The following is an 18400-nucleotide window of genomic DNA, read 5'->3' as shown; positions in this document are numbered from 1 at the left end:
TCATTTGGCACAAAAGAGAGGAGATCTGAGTGTTGCTGTGGCATTAGATTCTGAAAAAAACATTTGATAGACTGGAGTGGGATTTTTTAATTTAAAGGACTTGGAAGATTTGGTCTAGGTCAATTTTTCACAAATTGGTTTAAGGGATTATACAATGAGCCTTAAGCCAAAGTAGTGACTAATGGACAAATCTCTACACTGTTCCAGTTGACTAGATCTAGTAGACAAGGATGTCCGCTGTCTCCAGCTCGAGTAGGCAAGTATGTCAGCTGTCTCCAGCTCGAGTAGGCAAGTATGTCAGCTGTCTCCAGCTCGAGTAGGCAAGTATGTCAGCTGTCTCCAGCTCTATTCATTTTAGCTATAGAACCACTTGCAGAAACAATCTGTCAAGACCCAGACATTAAGGGATTAAGAGTCAATCAGGAGGATACAAGATCATTTTATTTGCTGATGATGTATTGATATATTTGAAAGCACCAACAACTTTGTTTTAGAAAATGTACTCAAAACTGCATGATTATGGGAAAGTTTCAGGTTTTAAAATAAATTAGGATAAGAGTGAAATTGTGCCTCTTTTAGAAGTAGACTATACTCAATGTCAAAGCGATACTCCATTTCTTTCTTTGGCTTGACTTCGAGGACGAAGATTTATGGAGGGGGTAAAATGTCCACGTCAGCTGCAGGCTCGAATGTGGCTGACAAGTCCGATGCGGGACAGGCAGACACGGTTGCAGTGGTTGCAGGGGAAAATTGGTGGGTTGGGGTTGGGTTTTCGGTTTTTCCTTCTTTGTCTTTTGTCAGTGAGGTGGGCTCTGCAGTCTTCTTCAAAGGAGGTTGCTGCCTGCCGAACGTGAGCCCACTGGCCAGTAAATGGCATAAAATACTTAGGAATACGTACAGATAATAATAAACGTTTTATACAAATTGAATTATTTACCTTTACTTAAAAAGGTTGAAGCAGAACTGAACAGATGGATGGCCTTACATTAGTGGGAAGAGTCAATTCTATTGAAATTAATATATTTCCAACAGTACAATATCTCTTTCAAACACTGCCCACACCATTATCTCAGAGATTCTTTCAGGAGTTAATAAATATGTCAGAAAATGTTGTTGGAATAGTTAGATGTTGATGGTCCCCATAGAAAAACTAAATGAAAACATGAATTGGGAGGTTTACAACACACTCATTTTAAAAATAACTATCCAGTGACTCAGATGAGATTTCTTACTTTCTTTTTTGAGAAGGAGGTAAACCTGCCTGGGTGAAAATAGAATTGGATAAAATAGGAGAGGGAATGGCAGAGGATTTTAAATATAAATGGGATGTGGAATAAGTAATTGGTGAGAAAGAAATCCCTTTGCTAAAACATTTAATCAATACTTGCTATAAAATAAATAGAGATATTGGAACAAGAGGGGGGGGGCTTATCTCCCAAAACCCCTCTGACTCTACAATGAGTAACCAAATTTTTGAATTTAGTCTCATAAAGGGATCAGATATATCGAAGATTGTTATGACTGGGGGAAACTGATGTCATTTGATCAATTTTTAAAAAGTATGAAATTCTTAATAATGCAATCTTTTGCTATTTTCAAATAAGAGCATATCTCAGGGACAAACTGGGCCCAACAATGTTTTTACCAAACTGTAGTGATGCGGAGACTCTGATTCGAAAGGGAAACACACAAAAAAATTACTTTAGCAATGTATCTCTTACTTCAAATGGGAACCCCCAAACTTGGTGGGGGGGGGGGGGGTGTTCACAAGACGAGGCAGAGATGGGAATCAGACTTAAATGTAAGATTTGGTGAGCAAAACTAGTCTGAATTATGTCAGGATACTATGAACAACATGATAAATGTAAGATTAGTAAATAATGTTTTGCATCAATTATATCACACACCATAGAAACTAAATAAATTAAAATCAGACCTATCAGACCGATATTTTAGATGTGGTGTGGAGGTAGTGATCTTTCTATATCCAACTTGGGTATGTTCTAAAGTGAGTCCTTTTTGGGTCGATTCAGGAAATTTCTGAGAGTAGATTGCAGGATTTCAATTTCCACAAAACCCAGAATTATTTTTACTGGGGGAAGATTATAGGGATAAGACCTAAAATAAAACTATCCAAACATCAAACAGAATTTGTTAAAACTGCATTGGCAGTGGCCAGAAAATATATAGCAGTTACTAGGAATGGCCATTGGAATGCAGAAATGCATAGTCGTATTCCCCTTGAGAAAATTACCTATAACTTAAGAAATAAGTACAACATATTTTAACAAGTTTGGCATCCATATTTACAAATCTCAGGTCTAAATCTTTAATTGTGTTCTTCCTAGCCCTCGAGACCTGCGTTGATCTTCTCCAAAGAAATTTAAATAGAATATGAACTTACGATCTGTGGAGTGTGGAGCACTTTTCAGCAATCCTTTCCACTTTTTTCTTTTCTATTTCTTTATCTTTTTCTTGCTTTTCTTTTTCTATATATACATCTTTTTCTTTGGGGTCTTTTCTTGGGTGGGGATTGAGGGGATTGGGGTATAACCATCATGGAGTGAATACTGGATTTACTTTTGTACTTGTAATCTTTAACTTTGTAAGGTCAAAAAAAAAATTAAAAATATATTATTCCACTCTTCACATACTTCAGACAAACAGCGGTAGATCAACTTGGTGAGTGTCTTAATGCACATGTGGGTATGTGGGATTTGTCACATTTGATGCCAACATGTGTATATTTGAATATCTCTGCATATTGCTATAAATGTTAACCTTGATAAAGTCATAGAGCTATACAACATGGAAGCAGGCCCTTCTTCCCAACTTGTTCATTCTGGCCATTGCCTCTCTGAACTAGTGCTATTTGCCTGCTTTTGGCCAATATCCCTCTAAACCTTCCCTATCTCAGATAGATAGTGTAGCCATGTCTGTGGAAAAAGTGACTAAGCGTACCACTTGATATGGTTAGACTATAAGATGGCTCATAGCCCTCAAATACAGAATTGACTAGAAGTTTAGTATTCTGACAAGCCATTCGAGAAGCAGGCTTCTGTTAATTATAAAAGGGCAGAGGGAATGTACCTACATCCCCTGAAGTTACAATAGCAGGGGCTGTAAGAAGGACAGCGGCTGCAGAGGGTGTATCTGATGCAATATTTGATAGCCAGTTCTTCAGCTTCAAATCATTCAGCTACTGTGTACTGAAGTAGCAGCTCAAACTGCTGTGATGTAGCCCTGGATTCTAGGTCAGATTCAATCATGGTGAATGGGAAAATAGGAGTGAGGTTATTGGCCTTGTACTGGTATTAGTTCTTGGTGTAGCAGTTAACGCAATGCCGCTACAGCACCAGCAATTGGAACCGGGAGGTTCAAATCCCATGCTGTCTGTGAGGAATTTGTACGTTCTCCTCATGTCTGCATGGGATTTTCCTGGTTTCTCCCACCATTCAAAATGTACCGGGGGTTGTAAGTTAATTGGGTGGCAAAAGCTTGTGGGGCAAAAGGACCTGTTACCGTGCTGTATGTCTAAATTTATTTTTTTTTAATGAATTTAATTTAAATTCCTTCCCCCCCCCCCCACCCATCTCCATCTTCATCCTTCCATTTCAACTACCTCTGCTTCTCAGCTTCTTGCCTGATAGATAATAGTGCAGCTGTATCCTGCAAGGCTTTTCTGATGTAAAGGTAGTGGAATAATCTATTTGGCTGAATATTGTTCTGCCCTTTCATATTTCTCATGGCAGCATGCCTCTCGCATCACGTCAATATTCCTGCCTTTCCAGTTCTTTCGCCTTTCCACCTCCCTCCTCCTCAGTGCTGCTGTCCCCTCCTTCCCTTCTCTACCTATCATCTCCTGCCCTGCCACCCCCATCCCCCAAGAATAAATAAGGTGGATATCTGTCTTTTAGGAAATTGCAAGATCTTGCTACGATGCCATGATCAGTCTGGAAGGAACCAATCAAATAAAATGCCAGATTGATGCCCTCCCTCTCATCCCTGCTGTGAGGTTATGGTTCTGGATGCAGTATATCGCAGATTTCCTTGGTGAAGTGTCTCGAGCACAAGAAGAAAAGCAAAATAAAACCTGCAGATACTGTAAATCTGAAAACAGCCCTGGAGATACACAGCAGCTCAGGTAGTACTTGTGAAGGGAGAAACCAGATTAATATTTCAAGCTGACAGCCTTTCATCAACCTGATGGCCATTAAACTGGTTTTATTTTACTCTGTGAACTTGCCTGCTCAAGACTCCAGCATCTTTGAAGTTTCTCCTCTGAAGTAGCTGATGTTTTTTTAAATCATCTTTCTGCACCTTCATACTGCTGCGCATTGTGTGCAGATTTAAGGGAGAATTCTGTTGGGCTGCGGTGTTCCAAAATAACAGCAGACACACGGGAGGCTGCGGATGCCGAAACTAAACTCACTCAGCGAGGTGAACGGCACAAATGGGAGAGAAAAAATGGTCGATTTTTCAACCCATGTTTGCCAATTATTGATAAAACGCTTTGGATCAAAACATTGACAATTTATTTTCTTCCAAAATAATAGCATTATTCTTCCTGCTCCAGCTTACATCCACGAATGCAAGATACACCTTCACTCAGCCTTCTGCCATTATGGTGTGTGAAGTCTTCAAATGAGTTGTGCAAGCCAAAGTAGTGGAACCCAGAGGAGCCTCACATCATCTTTGTGTTTGACTATGCTCCTATTTAGTTTACAGTCAAAAGCAGTCATACCACTGAATCTGAGGAAATCAGTTGCATTTTAATTTCTCCAAATTTAGGATTTGGAGAAACCATTGATCAAATCAGTGATGAGTTTTGTATTCTATGAAGAGCATGTCTTATAAGTAAACGGAATCATATTTGGAAGGATATTAGATGATTGAAAAGAATTATGTTTTGACACACTTCAGATCAGTGGTCAATTTAACATGTCTTCTGAGAATCAAATGGATTTCAGCAAATGTGTGAATAAAATTGAATAATGCTGCAAAGCAATTCTTGATGATTACTTGAAGACACAAAGAGGAATTAAAATGTTCATGAGTCACTCAAAGATAACGGCAGCCACCTGACTGCAGATTTACAGGTCACTCAAAGTGACAGACAGCCACCTGACTGCAGGTTTATGGGTCAAAGATCAAAGTTCAGATTTATTGTCAGAGGACATCACATACAACCCTGAGATTCTTTTTTGCGGCAGTCTAGACAAAATTTCAACTTATCGGCAGTGCAAAAAAACTGTACTCAAGGAAAAATACATATGCAAATCAGAAAAATGTAAACAAAGAAATAAATGTAAGCAAACTGTGCAATAGAGAGAAAAAAATAATCAGTAATAATTAAGTTTCTCTGATTGACTTTGTTTAGCAGTCTGACGGTGAAGAGGTAGCAACTGTTCCTGAACCTGGTGGAACAAGTGTTGTGATATCTATACCTATTTCCTGATGGTAGGAGTGAGAACAGAGCATAACCTGGATGTTGTGGATCTTTGATGATGGCAGCGCTCCATGCAGATTTTCTCGATAATAGGGGGAGTTTTACCTGTGATGTCCTGGGCTGTATCCACTACATTCCACTCTGAGGTATTGGTGACCACCCCCATTCCAAACTTTGATGTAGCTGGACAGCACACTTTCCATGACATATCTGTAGATGTTTGTGAATGTTTTTGATGTTGCCTGGACTTCAGGGACTGAGTCACAGGGAAAGGTTAAACAGGCTAGAACTTTATTCCCTGGAATGGACAAGAATGAGGGGAGATTTGATAGAGGTATTTAAAATTAAAAGTGGTATAGACAGAGTAAATATAGGTCGGCTTTTTCCACCGAGGATAGGTGAGATACAAACCAGAGGACATGGGTTAAGGATGAAATGGGAAAAGTTTAGGGGGGACATTAGGGGCAACCTCTTCATACAGAGAGTGGTGGGAGTGCCTGCTCAATTTTAACATTTAAGAAGAATTTGGACAGTTATAAGGATGGGAGGGGTATGGAGGGCTAGGGTCTGGGAGCAGATCAGTGGGACTATATATAAAAATGGATTGACACAGACTTGAAGGGCTGAAGATCCAGTTTCTGTGCTGTAATATTCTATGGCTCGATGGTTTCATGTCATGTCAGCAAATCCTAAGGAAGTAGATGCACTGACATGCTTTCTTTGCAATTAACTTGGTGTGTTGGGTCCCTGAAAGATCCTCTGTGATGGTGACTCCCAGGACTTTAAATTTGCTCACCCTCTCCACTTCTGAGATACCCCATTGATCACCAGATCATACATCTCTGGTTTTCTCTTCCTGAAGTCTACAATCAGCTCCTGGTTCTGGTGACATTAAGTGTGAGGTTGTTGTTAGTGCACCATTCAGCCAAGTTTTCATTCTCCCTCTTGTGTGGTGACTCATCGCCTGTCCTTTATTTATTTATTTATGCACCACTGTGGTGTCATTAGCAAATTTGTATTTTTTAAATACCTTATTTTATAAATTTTAAAACCATAATAATCGTTACAGTACATACACTTCTAAATTACATCCCACCACTCCCCAACCAACCCTCCCACCTGACCATCTCCCATCCCTCTCACCCCTAAAGGAAAAGAAAGAAAATTTGGAGAATGCCAAAAAAACAAAAACATTTAGACAATAAAATCTATCGCAGGTTACCAAGAAGTGAGGTCTTCAGAGAGCCAATCATATGTGCAAACATATAACATATAACAATTTCAGCATGGAAACAGGCCATTAGGCCCTTCTAGTCCGCACCGAACCAAACACCCCTTTCTAGTCCCACCTCCCTGCACAATGCCCATAACCCTCCATCTTCTTCTCATCCATATATCTGTCCAACCTTTTCTTAAATAATACAATTGACTCCGCCGCCACTATTTCTCCCGGAAGATCATTCCACACAGCTACCACTCTCTGAGTAAAGAAGTTCCCCCTCATGTTACCTCTAAACCTCTGCCCCTTAATTCTTAACTCATGTCCTCTTGTTTTAATCTTTCCTCCTCTTAACGGAAATAGTCTATCCACATCCATTCTGTCTATCCCTTTCATAATCTTAAATACTTCTATCAAATCCCCTCTCAACCTTCTACGCTCCAAAGAATAAAGACCCAATCTGTCCAATCTCTCCCCATACTCCAGATGCTTAAACCCAGGCAACATTCTGGTAAACCTTCTCTGCACTCTCTCCACTCTGTTTATATCCTTCCTATAATTAGGCGACCAGAACTGCACACAGAACTCCAAATTAGGCCGCACCAACGTCTTATACAATCTCAACATCACCTCCCAACTCCTATATTCCATGCAATGATTGATAAAGGCCAGCATACTAAAAGCCTTCTTCACCACCCTATTCACGTGAGTTTCTACCTTCAGGGAACGATGTACCGTTACTCCTAAATCTTTCTGCTCTTCTGTATTCCTCAATGCTCTCCCATTTACCACATATGTCCTATTCTGATTCTTCTTACCAAAATGAAGCACCTCACACTTATCAGCATTAAATTCCATCTGCCATTTTTCAGCCCACTTTTCTAAGCAGCCCAAATCCCTCTGCAATCCTTGAAAACCTTCTTCATTATCCACTATTCCACCTATCTTAGTATCGTCTGCATATTTACTAATCCAATTCACCACCCCATCATCTAGATCATTAATGTACATAACGAACAACAATGGGCCCAATACAGATCCTTGAGGCACACCACTGGTCACCGGCCTCCAACCTGACAGACAATTATCCACTACCACTCTCTGGCCTCTCCCATTCAGCCAATGTTCAATCCATTTGACTATCTTAAAATTTATACCTAAAGACTGCACCTTCCTAACTAACCTTCCATGTGGTACCTTATCGAAGGCCTTACTGAAGTCTATATAGACAACATCCACTGTGCTACCCTCATCCACATTCCTAGTCACCTCTTCAAAAAATTCAATCAGATTGGTCAAACATGACCTTCCTCCCACAAATCCATGTTGAGTGCTCCTGATACCAACATTTTGTAATGTGGCTTCTATAGTTTCCAAACATCATGATATTTATCTCATGGATTATAAGTAATTTTCTCTAATGGTATACAACTACGAAGTTCTGCGTGCCATCTTTTCATGCCTAAATCTATTCTGACTTCCATGATATTGCTATACATTTCCTAGAAACTGCTAAAGCAATTAGCACAAATTCAATTTGATAAATATTTAATTTTAATTTTGGACATATAGCCTTAATATTACTCAATAAAAATAACATCAGACCCAATGGGAATTTGATCCCTGTAATTCATTCCAAAATTTATCTACCCATAACCAAAATTGTCTAACTTTAAGACATTGCCAAGTTGAATTTAAAAATAATCCAATCTCAGATCTACACCTAAAACATAGATCTGACATGGCAAGATTTAATCTATGTAATTTTTGTGAAGTCAAATATAATTGATGTAAAAAATTATTTGAACTAACCTATATCTTACATTTATCAGTTTAGTCATATTATTCTTACATAACTCCATCCAGTCCTTTTCGCTTATTTGTGTATTTAAATATATTTCCCACCTTAATCATGATGTATGCACCCAATTTTTGACAAAGGATTTTTATATAAAGCTTGAACCCAATTTATAAATGTAGAACCAATGCCAAGCTTCTCCAGTACTTTAAACCAAAAAATCCATTCTAATCTATCAAAAGCTTTTATCTGCATCCAAAGTCACTGCTACATTATGATCCCTTTTTTAATTAAATTAATTAATCTTGCAATATTGTCTGCAGAATACTGTTTTATAATAAATCTTGTTTTATCCATATGAATTAAAACAGGCAAACATTTAGATAATATATTTGTTAACAATTTTAATTTTATAATAATTTTATATTAATTTTATAATCTACATTCAATAAAGATATTGTACAATATGATGCAGATTTTAACAAGTATTTATCTTTCTTTAGTATAACTGTGATTATGGCTGTTGAAAAAGAATCTGGTAAAGAATGGGATTCCATCACCTTCTTTAACACCTCCATAAATGGAAGTATTATAAAATCCTTAAATTTCTTTAAAAACTCAGATGGAAAACCATCTTCTCCTGGAGATTTACTATTCAGAAATGAACTAAGCAATTCATTAATTTCTTTTATTGTAAAAGGAGCATCTAAATATTTCTGATCTTGAAAAATTTATCTTGGATAAAAAATTATCAATATTAACTTCATCTCCAGTAAATTCTGATCTATATAAATCAGAGTAAAAAGAACTTTAAATTCATCACTCATTTCTCTTGGATTGTGAGCAATCATTGAATTGTTCCTCACTGCAATAATTATTCTAGAAGATTTCTCATTTTTTAACTGCCAAGCTAAAACTTTATGAGCTCTTTCTCCTAGTTCATAATATCTTTGCTTAGTTGTATCAATCAATTTTTCAGTCCTATACATCTGAATGGCATCAAAATGAAACTTTTTTCTTAATTAATTCCTTTCTTTTCTCATCTGAAGGTTTTTTCTGCAGTACCTTTTCCAAATCTTGTATTTCCCTTTTTAACTGATCAACTTCATTCATATAAACTTTCATACTTTTTGATGTGAAACTGATACGTCCTCTCAAATATGTCTTTAATGCAAGCCAAAGGAAAAAAAAATGATTGGGAACAGAATTAGAGTTCAATTCTAAAAATCCTGAATATGCTTTCTTATAAAATGGCAAAAATCTGACCTTTTTGACAATGTTGAATTCAGTCATCATCTATAAACCATTTGTTCCTTTTCCAAAAATAAAGATGTCATAAAAAGTCATGAATGATCTAGCCACATTCATAATGTTTCCCTGAGATTAAAAAAATAAATCTATCCTAGAATAAGAATTAAATCTATGAGGATAAAAAGAATAGTCCCTTTCTTTAGGATTTAATCTCTGCCAAATATCTATTAAATTCAATTTTTTCATAATATTCAAAATTGCCTTGGCTGCATTAGCTTGAGTGACTGATTTGGTTGTTTTATCCAAAACTGGATCCAAACAGCAATTAAAATCCCCCTTACCAATATTTTGTGTCTCAGCTAAATGCATACATTTATCCATAATAAATCCTTCCTCATCCATGTTTGGTGCATAAATGTTCATCAAAGTTTAATCTTCAGAATAAATTTGACTATTTACGAATAAAATCAAAAATTAATAATCAAGGATCAATAATCACTTTATGAATTTTAATAGGTAACTTTTTAAAATAAAGTTTCCAACCCCTTGCTTTAGAGTTAGTAGAAGCTTTTACCTATCAACCATCTTTTCCATTTTTGATGTTCTTACTCAGATTTATAAATGGTGTTGTCGCTGTACTGAGTCACACAGTCATAAGTGTACAGCGAATAGATCAGGGGGCTAAGAATGCAGCCCTGTGGTGCTCCAGTTCTGATGGAGATTGTGGACAAGTGACAGACAGCCACCTGACTGGAGGTTAAAGTTTTGTATTATAGTCTTCTATTACATGTGTGCAATATCTATAGCTGCAGAATGTATTCATAGCTTTAACTTTACCTGCATTTGAACTCAACTAACAGGCATGCATGGATACACAGGGGGCTAAATTAAGTAGAAATGGAACAGAACTGGTATCGTGATATGCAATTAACCTCTGCCTGTTTGACCTGTAGAGTAGGCACGGAAACTTCACGTCTTAACCTCATTCCCATGACTCTCTGAGCAGAGACCTTGATTTCAATTTCTGCTCTGGATCCCTTTGTCAATTATACATAAAGGAGAGAGATGCTCTTCCCACAGTGGGGAATAGGCAATCTTCCAGACAGGAGGTTATAATGTAGGAGGAAATTGTTATAAATTTGAATAAGGATACAGGCTGAAAAACATCAAGGACCACATAGTCAATTAAAATCTTTTCAACTCCCATTTCTCAACAACTGCACCATCAATTTCACAGCATACTCAATCCCAGCTGTATCATATATCAACCTGTGTTAATGGTTAGAAGGTTAATTGACTACTCAATATGATCTCTGTTGTAGGTGAGTAGGGGAAGTTGATGAATACATGAGAGTGTAGATTGATAGGATTGTTATGTGAGCTATCATGGGTAAATAGCATCTTTGTATATCATGAGTGAACGGGAAATCTTAGATTTCCTGCTTGACCTTGGCTTTAGGAGGCTTGTAGACTTCCTTTGGTTCCATTGAGGTGTAGTGACATTTCCATTTGAGGAACACTGTGTATTTGTGGAGATTTTTCTTAGATCTCTCAGACCATTCTCATTATAAATTCCTGGTAAAGAAATCCAAAAATCACTTCATCAGTGCCATTTATGATGGACTTCAGGCACTCCATCTGCAACAGACACTCTGTACTGTCAGATGGCCCAGGTTCAACCTGTTTGGTCTGTGAGGCATTGTCTAAGGAAAGCTTTCTTTGCAATGTCCTTGAGAACTTTGGCATTAATTTTCTTGCTGTGTTTATTTTGATGTGAGTGTCTTGGGGCCAGTTTGACAGAGATAACAAAACAGGTTAGACAGTGAGTTTCCTGCCATAATGAGCACCTGACATTGGACAGATGTTGCAGCCATTCTTGCTTTCCCTAATTTTAAGTTGTGCTCAAATCCCATTGCAATTAATGAAGGAAAATTACAGATGTCACGCAGGTTACGGACAGTCCTAATTTTCCTTCATTGAAAGTAAAACACATCAGTCACAAAAACATGATTACATCATCCAGATTAAAGGCACTGGGTTCCAAAACACCCTTTGTGGCAAGATATCGCTGCCTATAAGGGTTGTAGCTGAAATAAATGTTAACAATTTGATGGTAAGATTTTGACTGTGATTCTTCAGGTGAATTTTGGGAATGGTTATAAAATATGCATTCATCCAACAATGGCTGTTCCTGCACAGGGATCTGTTAGCAATGCCCAGCTTCACATATATAATCTCCTACATATGGCAGGAACAATTTAGACGGAGTTTAGCAAGTTTTAACAGGATGATCATTTTGCATTTATGTAAAACTATAACCATCCAAGAATGTTTCTCAAAATAACCAGACACAGAAATTTACTCTCAATTTAAAGGCACATAAGAATGGTTTTTAAAAAAAACCCAAGGAGATAAAAGTGGTGGGAGACTGAATATTTTATCAGAACCTGGTTACAGGAGACATGTCTGCTGGAGAAACTAAATGACTCGAGTACCATCAGTAGTTGCAAAGGAATGGTTGGCATTTTTATCTGGAGAATGCAAGATTGGGAATGCAAAGAAGAGAAACTAGAGCTTTTATTCTTACAGGTCCTTTATGCTACACCCAAGGAGACCTGACAATTCCTGATTTTGGCACAGGGGTGAAAGCAGTGGAGAAAATGTCATGGATCTCGCCAGCATTGTTACGGTGAGTGGGACAAAGGCTCTGTTCTCCAAAAGGGAAAAGCAACCCTTTCGGCAAATTTCCCACATTATGCACATAAACAATACTGAAGCAAGAATCCTTAAAAGTGTCAAAAACTGAAAAGAGATTTATTAGCATTTATTTTCTGGTTAAATGGCGATATATTCCATGCAAAGTCAGTTGGAATGCAAACAATAAAATTGCTTCATTTGGTTTGCATGATGAATGGAGATGTTTTATTGCCTTGGATACAAAATATACACCTGTGAATTTATAATTTCATGATTGTCCAAACAGATTGTAGGAGAATAATGATGATGATCACTGAATGGAAATACCAACATTGCTCTGCATTGTGTGACCATTGATGTTTATTCTGTATCAACAGTAATATTGTTCTATTAAACAGTGATGTGCATTTTAGGTAATGAGACATATTTTGATGCAGGTGCCTTTGTACACATTCAATGGAAATGTCACGTCCCTTCAAAGCCTGACTCCTGTGTAGGTGAGGCAGTGCACTTGGGGATTGGTCACCTTTACACCAAATTGGACAGCATGGATAAGATGGGCAGAAAGACCTGCTCCATGGGGTTTGGCTCTATGACCCTATATTGTGTCAAATATGTTATAATCCTCCATCTGTCTTGTTCTGGTCCCTGAATACAGCAACTAGGTAGTAGAGGTTCTTTGATTGAAGCAGATTTGAACAGAAATTTTTGGATGCAAAAATACTCCTTAATGTTATATTCTCAAAGCAACAGTTGAACGTTGGTCATCTGCAACAATGGAAGTGAAGACCTCCCTCTTCTTATCCATGTAGGTAATAACTGGCAGGTAACTACTCCTCATGTTCATTGAGATACTGGGTGTTCCTGTTCCACCAGCCTTCAATTCTCTTCAATGTCACTTATTTCTGTTATACTTGTGAATCCAGTTGCTTACTCGATTGCCTGCAATGTTGATCATAACTTCGAGGGATCGACTGAAAACCCCTTACATGAACTATTCACTGACGCTCCCGACTAAAATGTTAAGGGACACTGAAAAAGGCCACATGTATCCACCTCCAACACTGTTACCAACTGCTTCTGAAGCATTAATTTTACAATGAAATGATCACACACATGTATTGATTATAAAGTGGGATGCTCTGTTGTAATCTGAAACACTGCAATCACTGAGCTGCAAGTGAGCTCTCTTCACTGTAAAATTATCAAAGCTAATGGCCAGGATCTGAAAAATATTTTTCACAGCCATGGTACATTTGTTGATGGAAGCAAAACAAAGCATTTAAATCAGTTTTGGACTCTCAGAAGTTTCATATGTTATAATGGATGGCAAAAGAATTGAGTTTCCATTGAATCCATGTCCATTATATTTCTTGCTTATTCCTGTTTATATTTATTCTAACACAAAATTAAACTCTTTGGTTGTGTATTTTATTTTGGTCATGAACACAAAATAGGTTCTGTTGTAACAACCATAACCATCCTCTTGGTTCCAAATATTCAACGTAGCTGAATGTCAGAAGTACAACAGGCAGTTGATGCCATAGTTTACGTTTGACATTACACCACGACAGTCCAGTGATTTGAATGGAATGCAACATGTAGACATCAAGATTCACTATCCCCAATAGTTTACAAAAAAACAGCCTTTTTTCAAGTTTCTCTTGTCTCTAACCACCCGCGCCCAGTGATACCTATCCTCTGGCATGTTGTTAAAGGAAGGAGGTAGAAGTTATCGCGATGGTACAGAGGAGATTTACCAGGATGTTTTCTGGATTGAAGAATGTGTCTTATGGGGGAAAGTTAATGAAGCTACGACTTTTCTCTTCAGAGTGAAGAGGGATAAGAGGGGGCTTAATAGAATTCTACAAGAGTATGAGAAACATAGATAGAACATTTTTTTTCTGGGGAGAGAGTAGAAAACACCAGTAGTGGGGGGCTCGGAGTGCATTCCCAGGTGATGGTGATGGCTGGTACAATAGTGATGTTTAAAAGACTCTTAGAGAGGCCCGTGGATGGAGGGTAATGGGTGTGATGTGGGAAAGGTTTTGGATGCTGACTAGGTTTATATGGGTCAGCACATCATCATGGGCTGAATGGTCTGTACTGTGCTGTAATGTTCTTTGTTCTATGTGACAACGGTAGATCCATTTCCAAGCAAATCTAATCCCAAGTATTTGCAACGAAAATGGACCCTGCCGCTGAAGCCCTGCTTTCTTTATTTTTCTCTTAGCTTGTGATAATTTGGCAGTCTTCACATTGTCACGTTTGTTTCATTGATGAAGATAGGTCAGCACAATGGCACATTCATTATTTCATGGCATGAAGTAACTATCCAGCTCTCCCTTGGAACATTAACCTTCTCTTACCTTCTCCATTGTTTTGGCAAAACTAAGTTGAATCATTTTGCACGAGGTAAGAATTTTCAAACTCAGGATTAATTTCATTGTTTGTAAAGGGAAAGAAAGGTGGAAAATCCCCTTGGGAGACGCACAGAAAATACTTTCATTATGCTTTTAAGGCAGATTTGTGGAGGAAACAATTTTTCATGGTTTTAATTACATTTGGTTTTAAAATGTCTCATTTATTCTGCACTACAATTAAATGAGCTTAATTTCATTGTGTTTAATTCATTCACACTATAGAAATCCAATTATTTTCAAAACATAAGCAAAGTTGTGAACCAATCAAACCTTCTGGCTGTAAACTACAATTTAATTTCCTAAAAGACATATAGAAATTTCTAAACAGAAATTCAAGGCTAAAGATTTGCTTTCCTAAAATTAAAGTCTATTTTTTCTAATCCTTTATGCTCATGAAATCATAATTTTATTGAAAGAAAGGCAAAATGAATGGGTTGAACTCATTCTGTTTATTCATGTTTGTCATTCACTCTGAACTCCAAGGACAGTCTAGAAGATTGTGACTGTATTGCCCTGGGAGCAGTGACTGAAAAAAACTTTGCCCACTTAATGTATCTTTTTCTGAAAATTGGATGTTCGCAGATATCCCAAAGGAAGGTTAGCCTTAGGCTCACTTTTAACTCTTCCCAAATCTCGGCCAATAAATGCTATTGCATGAGGATTAGGGAAGGTTAGATCTTTGCCTTTTCAACTTAGGAAAAGCTCAGTGCATGGAAAAACTCAATAAGGCTATCAAAAAATGAAAGTTAATGGGAATTCATTTAATTGTAATGCAAAGATAGAAAGAGTGCAGAGAAGATTGACCAAGATGTCTGGACTTCAGGAACTGAGTTACAGGGAAAGATTAAACTGGTTAGGACTTTATTTCCCTGGAGTGTAGAAAAATGAGGGGAAATTTGATTGAGGTATACAAAATTATGAAGGGTATAGACAGAAAATCCAAGTAGGCTTTTTCCACTGACATTAGAGGGAATTTCTTCACACAGAAAGTAGCGGGGTGTGGATCAAGCTTCCAACTGAAGTTAATGCAGGCTCAATTTTCACATTTAAGAAGAATTTGGGCAGGTACATGGTTAGGAGGGGTATGAAGGGCTATGGAGTGGGTGCAGGTCAATGGGACTAGGCAGAAAAACAGTTTGGCACAGACTAGAAAGGCCAAAGGGGCCTGTTTCTGTGCTGTAATATAATGAACTGTGAAATTATTAACACAATTCATCAAGAATTAGGAATGAGATTTTTAATTTTTAATTTTAATTCAGACATACAACAGAGTAACAGACCTTTTTCGTGCACAAACCCACACCTCCCAAATACCCTAAACAACCTCCAACCCCTGGACATTTTAAAGGATGGGACAAAACTGGAGCCCCTGTAGGAAACCCTCATAGTGATAGGGTGAATGTACAAACACATACAACCCTGAGATTCCTTCTTCTTGTGGGCAGTGAGAATGTTGAACAACCAAAGGAACTGCTCACATGAACCATCCAAGACCCTCATTTCACTAACCAAAATCTATCTATTTATTTATTTATTTATTTGTATATATGAATATTTGTCCAACATATGTGTTGCTTGTATGTGTGTTATGTCTAGTTGCGCGTCTATGTGTTTTGCACCAGCCACCTGAGAACGACTGTTGCATCAGGTTGTATTGTGCAATCAGATGACAATAAATTTGATTTTACTTGACAATAATGGGGCAGATATGTTTATTTTTGTCTGGTTGTTGTACAAGGCGTGAAATGCATTCGCCACCCCTTTTTAAACTAAAAGAAACATTTGTCCAGGAAGAATTGGATTAGAATGGGCTTCTGGGAAAGGTAGTGGAGGCAGGGTCAATTTTTTCATTTAAGAAAGAGTTGGATTAGTATATGGATGGGAGGGGGATGGAGGGATATGGGCAGAGTGCTGGTAAGTGGGATTAGAGCAGGGTACTTTGATCAGTGTGGACTAGAAGGGCCAAATTGGCCTGTTTCTGTGCTTTAATTGTTATATGATTATATGAAATAAAAACCTTTTATTCTGCGGGAGATTCATCAAGTATTTACAACTCTTCCAAGGGAGAGCTGAATTTTGAATTAGCGTTCCACTAAACCCACAGTGGGTTTAGAATAAGGTGATTACTTATAATATCAGTAAAATATTGTTAGAAATAACAAAAAAAAACACCGTAGATGTAGGTTAACTGAGTGTAAATTGGGTGGCATGGATTTGTGGGCCAAAATGCTGTATGTCCAAATTTATAATTGAAGGGAGAAAGCAATGTTTACTGATACACAGGTTTTGGTATTTGCAAAACGTTCTGATGCCCAGGATGTATTTGGACACATATTTGATGTGGAAATTTATAGAAGCTGTCATTGTGTGGTTATTGTCCCCAATACAAGAAGCCTGCCTTCAACAAAGATATGTCCAAAAACTAAATGGAGGCAGGAAAATGTAAGAAGAAACTTGTAAATATCATGAATCTTGTATTTTATAGTAGAGGTGAATGTTGGGACTGACACTCCAAAGTTCTATTAATGGATTAAACTATTTGGTAGTATGTTAGAAATTCACTCCTACTGTTGCAATGTTCCCATTGGAGTGTAACTCAGGGGAAAATAATCTCAGGGTGTATATGATGTATGCACTCTGACAATAAATCTGAAATCTGAATTTTGGCAACCGCTTTTGTAGAATTTGGCTGTGCAGTTTTCATATATTAAGATTTACTCCAAAACCCATCTCCTTTACCTGTTGTCATTCCCACAACTTTGTCCAATCTTAGTTTGGCGAAACAGTGATACACCACTGCTTAGTGTTACTTGTTTACTGGTACTGTGTATATGTTTGGTTCCTATGTATGACAGGCCCACCTTCCCTCGGTGAGTCCACCCCCTAGAATCCCCCTAATAAAGCCAAGTCCCTCCCTCAGTACGAGTCCTGGGATGGGGCCAGAACAGGAGCATGGTCCAAGTCTTATGGTATTAAAAGCCTGTCGCCCTGCAACTCCAGTCTTTTGGTATTATTGATAGTGGATCAAGGAAGGTGATGCTGAGGTAAAATAATACCCATAATCTTACTCAATGGAGGAGTAAGGCGTGTGCTTCTATGTTTATCCTTTTAGCCTGACAGCTTTCACAGGTCAGCAGCACAAATGATCCCAACACTCTTTGTGGGGAACTGCATTTGGTGCCCAAAGTATAAGTATTTACCCTTCAACCAATATCAATAAAACATGGTGTGCTTAATTAACACAGAACTATTTGTTGCACCGTGCTGTGTAACATTGCTATTTTATAGCAGTAAATACACATTGCAAGTAGTTAATTGGCTGTGCAATATTTGGAGACATAGTATGGTTCAAAGAAAGTTTTACAATTAGGTCTTTCTTTCTTGCAAAGAGCAGCTGTTTTGCAGGACAACTTTAGTACAGTGACAGCAATGGATTTAAGGAGCCAATTGGTTCTGCCAAGTACAAAACAAAATGCCTTTGTAGTAATGAGTGAATTTATAAATACTGCTGTAGCTGGCAGGCTCTCTTTAATAACTATTATTTTTAATCATTTCAGCAGAAA

General features: G+C 37.7%; 1 long non-coding RNA gene across 1 annotated transcript in view; it reads left to right on the top strand.

Annotated features, from left to right (window-relative positions):
• The window catches only part of LOC138741942 (uncharacterized), a 77026-nt gene extending 64526 nt beyond the window's left edge, over positions 1–12500 (top strand). The window contains exon 4 of the long non-coding RNA XR_011343909.1: positions 12307–12500. This is a non-coding gene — a long non-coding RNA (uncharacterized lncRNA). The remainder of the gene's footprint in view (positions 1–12306) is intronic.
• The last annotated feature ends 5900 nt before the right edge of the window (positions 12501–18400 follow it).

Source organism: Narcine bancroftii, chromosome 8 (genome assembly GCF_036971445.1).
Source record: "Narcine bancroftii isolate sNarBan1 chromosome 8, sNarBan1.hap1, whole genome shotgun sequence".
NCBI classification, from domain to species: Eukaryota; Metazoa; Chordata; class Chondrichthyes; order Torpediniformes; family Narcinidae; genus Narcine; species Narcine bancroftii.
The sequence above is the reverse complement of the archived record's forward strand: the minus strand, read 5'-3'. Positions and strand labels throughout refer to the sequence as shown.